This window comes from Propithecus coquereli, unplaced genomic scaffold (genome assembly GCF_000956105.1).
Source record: "Propithecus coquereli isolate 6110/MARCELLA unplaced genomic scaffold, Pcoq_1.0 Scaffold116, whole genome shotgun sequence".
In the NCBI taxonomy this organism is placed as follows: domain Eukaryota; kingdom Metazoa; phylum Chordata; class Mammalia; order Primates; family Indriidae; genus Propithecus; species Propithecus coquereli.
In genome coordinates this window covers 3,354,830-3,359,746 of record NW_012135636.1, presented here as the reverse complement: position 1 = coordinate 3,359,746, position 4,917 = coordinate 3,354,830, and positions in this window count along the sequence as shown.

The following is a 4,917-nucleotide window of genomic DNA, read 5'->3' as shown; positions in this document are numbered from 1 at the left end:
CTACAATTTGGAGCTCTCACAGTTATAAATTTTTATTTAAGTTTCCTATCAGTGAGTACTGGTTTTGGGGGGGGGTTGTTTTGTTTTGTTGTCCACATCTCCTCAATAGGCATAGATGGCTTTGTAGGCTTCTGGTTGTCCATCACTTTAATCTGCTCTGGTGGATAACTGCTTCTTTGAGGTGCTCTCTGAGGACCAATAAATTAGATGTCGCTTATACCGCATAGCCTATATTTTAAATCATACTGAATCAAACACAGCCTTCAAATTTGGCTTCAAACTCAATTTGTTAATTCTCTATTTCTATTTAACAAATTACTTTAAAACATATCGGCTTAAAACAACAATAAGCACTTCTTATCTCACAGAATTTCAGTGGGTTGGGAATCTGGGAACATCTTAGCTGAGTGTTTCTGGCTCAGGACTTCTCATCAGTTTGCAGCCAAGATCCCAGTGGCCAAGGCTGCTAGTCATCTTCAGGCTCGCCTTGAGCTGGAGTATCTGCTTTCATGGTGGCAAGTTAGTGTCATCTTTTGCAAAGAAGCTTCAGTTCCTCACCACATGTCTTTTTCCCTAGGGCCACCTGAGTATCCTCATGACATGACAACTGTCTTCCCCTAGAGTAAGCACTTTGAAAGATAACAAGGAAGAAGCCATAGTACCTTTCCTGACTTCATCCCAGAAGTAACACATCATCACTTCTGCCACTAGAATGTGAGTCACTAAATCTAACTTATACTCAAAAGAAGAGAAGTTAGACTGCACTTTTTGAAAAGAGGAGTATCAAAGAATCTTTGAACAAATTTTAAAATCATCACATTTGTTGAAGATAATTATTGTTACTGTCCATCAATATATTCAGTTCTCCCCACTTCTGGGCACCACCTGACCCCTCTTGTATGGGTGGGGTCACGTGACCAGATCTAGGCAAGAATTGTGAGTGGACCGTTCAATAACTATTTTTGGAAAACTGCTTATATGGAAAAACACAAGAAGATATTCTTACTTCATGTTATTCACAAAAATGAAATGCAAATGAATTAAAGAAGTAAAAAAGAAAAATAAGAAATATGAAAATTTTCCAAGAAAATATATATTTTACAGCCTTGGGGAAAGTAGGAATTTCCTAATAAGACACAAAAATATAAACTATAATGAGATACCATTTCACACTCACCAAATTGGCAAAAAGTTAATAAATCTGACAGCACAAACCCCTAACCAGGTAGCGATTGCTGGTGTGAGTATTAAAAAAAAATTCGTACAAGTACTATGGAGGGCATTAGAACAAAAATCAATAAACTTTGAAATGTAAATAGTCTATGATGCAGAAATTCCACTTCTGGATCCATGTTCTTTATCTTGGAAAAGCACAAGGGATATACACAAGGATACACCTGCAAGGATGTTCACTGAAGCACTGTTTGGAACAATGAGAACCTGGAAATAACTTTACCATCTCTTAAATGTGGTTAATTTATACAATGGAATACTATACCAGTTAAAATAAATAAACTAGATCTGCATTTACCAACATGGATAAATACCAAAAATCAAAAATGAGGGAAAAAGCAATTTGCAAATTGGCATTCATAACGATTCCATTTATGTAAATTTTAAATAAGACATAAAAAATATAGTATTGTTGAATAAATGCATTTGTAGAAAAGATAAGAACATTTGCATGCATTTCAAGGTTGGTATTACTTCTGGGGGAAACTAGGCAAAAGGATTGGGGGATGCAAGAAGGGTGTATCAGGAATATTTTTTTCTATTTTTTAAAAAGCTATCTGAAGCAGATAGCAAAATGTTACCATCTGTTTAATGCTGATAGTGAATGCATGTTATGGTTATTTTCCATAATTTTCAGTGTATTTGGAGAATTTCAAAGTTGGACACTGGAATTTTATTTTAAGAAAACCACTGGACGACATTATCTCAATTTCTTATTTTATTAAAATCTATGATTCTAATGGGGAAAGGGGTGACCCCTAAACCATGGCAAGTGATTTCTAAGATTCTGGACTTTTTAAACGAACCTACATTGGCAATTCCTCTGCAATGAATTCTGTATGTGACATATCCTGGAGCAGGACTCATGGATGCCTATGGCCCAGAAAGGTCCCAGGCCACCCCAAATTTTTTCCTTTTGTAACAAGATGGTGTCATTATCTCAGTTCTGGAAAATATCATCTAAATTATTTATCTGTATCTACTCCAAAGAATCAAAATGGTTTGCACTCTACTGAGTGTTTCTATGGCATCAAATTAGATGATATAATAAAAAGTGTTTGTTTCAAAGGAGATAAGTTCAAGCTATTCAATTCCCTCTTTCCTGCAAAACCAACCCAATCACATTGAAATTCATTAGGAATGAAAAATACACATAAATCTCCATCATCTCCTGATTTCCCAAAGAAGGCTCTGGAGAGAGTGGAAAACATGTGAATTACACTTTGATTATAACTGTCATTTCCTGGACACAGCTGGATTGCAAGCTGTGAAATAGTTTTAATTTAAAAAATATATATACACATCCAACAGTTCTTTGCTTACAAGAGAAAGGTCCAACTTTCTCAAACAGGAAAGACAATCTTGTCATATTTCTAACCACATTTTGGGCTGGATGGGACTAAATAACACAGATAAGCATCCAATCTTCCAGATGCTTATCCTGAATAAATCTCCAAACTTTGCAGGGACTGTCTGAGAGTTAATCTTTTCAGCTTTGAGCTTGAGTCAGCCAATAATGCACAATAAAATGGAAAGCTGATGCATTTCCCAGTTATTTCCACCATCATTGTGTAATACCAAGAGCAACACTAATCTAAGCTACAAAGTTTCCGCATTAGGTGTGCTTGTGTGTGTGTGTGTGTGTGTGTGTGTGTGTGCCTTTGTTCAAAAAAACTTTCACCATCCAAGGGCACAGAGTTGCTCTCTCTCAGCAGAGGTTTGTAAATCTCCACAGCGTGAACTGTATTTTGGACCCAGACCAAATAACCAGGGAAGAAATTACTAAATTATTCTAATCATAAATTGTCCATTCTAATAAGCCCAAACCTCATGATTACTTATATAAACCACCTTCTTCTATTTGCCTGTCATTTATTCATTCAACAACAAATCAATACTCACTGAGTACTTACCCTGAGCATGTTCTATACTAGGCATTTCACAGTCTAGCCTATGGTATTATACAACAAAATGTCATTTCCTGTTTTTGTGTCAATTAAACTATAGGAAAACTAAGCCTCAGAATTCTTAATGAAAGATATGATTTCAAGTCATAAAACCAGAAAATCTGATCCCTGGTAATACTGGTGGTTATAACTCTCCATCACTATAGTCAATGTACTGCCAGTAACTCAACAAAATTAGACAGAGTATGACAACAAGAGGAAATCAAAATGATTTGTAAAGCAAGAATTCATCACATTTTCAGGGAAAACCACATAGTATCTTGAAATGAAAGCCATTAGAGGGAAAAGGCATCTCATTAGCCTGGTTTTCTAAGGACGGTTAAGTTATAAAACGAGTTTGCCTTCTTTTAATCCATTTCCTCCACCCTCTGCCATATATCAACATGTTGTCATGGGTGTTCTGTGATTGTCTTGGAATTTTCATAAGAAGAGATGAAAAGAAAACCAAAAAAAATTGTTTGAATATTGTTAGACGTGATGGATTATATTTGACCCTTCACTTCCTTTCTCTGGGAAATTTCAACAGAAACCCAAAACTCCACTTACCTCACAAACAAACAAACTTTTGTTATATAGTTAACATTTCATGGAATGTGTTACTTGAGTTTGAGAAAATGCAAATAAAAGTCTGAAAAGTCCTAAGTTTTCAAGAGAAAAAAATTGGTTTTAGATCTAGTTTGGCTGATTTCATATACAGCACTTATATGATGGGACTAATTCTCAGACTGCCTCTCTCTAATGACACAAACAACGGAAGGTTAGAAATTTATGTGTGTCTTCGGGGCTGTGCATGCATGTATATGTATGTTTGTATGTGTATGTGTGTGTATGCATGTACATGGAGAAAGAGACAGAAGAAAGAAACAGAGCAATAGGAAAACAAAGACAAGAGGGAGAGAGATTTGAACTAAAACAAAAACAAAAATCTGTACAAATTAGTATGTATCAGTTAATGTTTATGGTAGAAATTTTGAGGTGAAAAGAGAACAAAAGAGCTGGAAATGACCTCTTTTTAAATAAATGAACTGAACTGAAAAAGAATTAATAGTGCTTCTTAACATGGAAATAGTTGTAATACTATCAATAAAATTATAATTCTATAAATAAAGGGGACCAAGAGATAATCTTTGCAAATGGTCTGAAATGACAACACCAATGTTGTGGAGGTTTTCGGTATGTTCTCCCATGATTCAAAGCACTTTAAGATTATTTTTCAGACATACCTGCAGTCATAGAACTGCTATGTTTTTTGACTCTGATATCAGAACACTAAGATAAAGAAAAACCCTGAATCTTCAAATTAGAAGGGCACATAAGTCCTGGCAGAAAAACTGTCTAGAATGACCAATACCATTGCACAATTTGGTAAAATTATTAGCCTTCAAGCTTGAGAATGCATGCCATCCAGGCCAAAAAGTGAGCTGCCAAATGGTGAATAAAAACAGTCTGGCCTAGGGTTATTAGTAGAAGCTTTCATATTCTAGAAGACAGGGAAAATATTACATATTTGTATGTTTATTCATATGTAAATGGAAATATCTAAAGGATATACACTATATCTGTTTAGTAGCGTTGCAGTGGTAATCTTTGGCAGTCAAACCATGATCTTTTAATTTTTTCCCCTTATTTTTATTTTCTATCTTTCTGCAACATATATGTATTCCTTTGTAGTAATAAAATAGTAACAATAAAAATAAAACAGCAAAATCATAAAAAA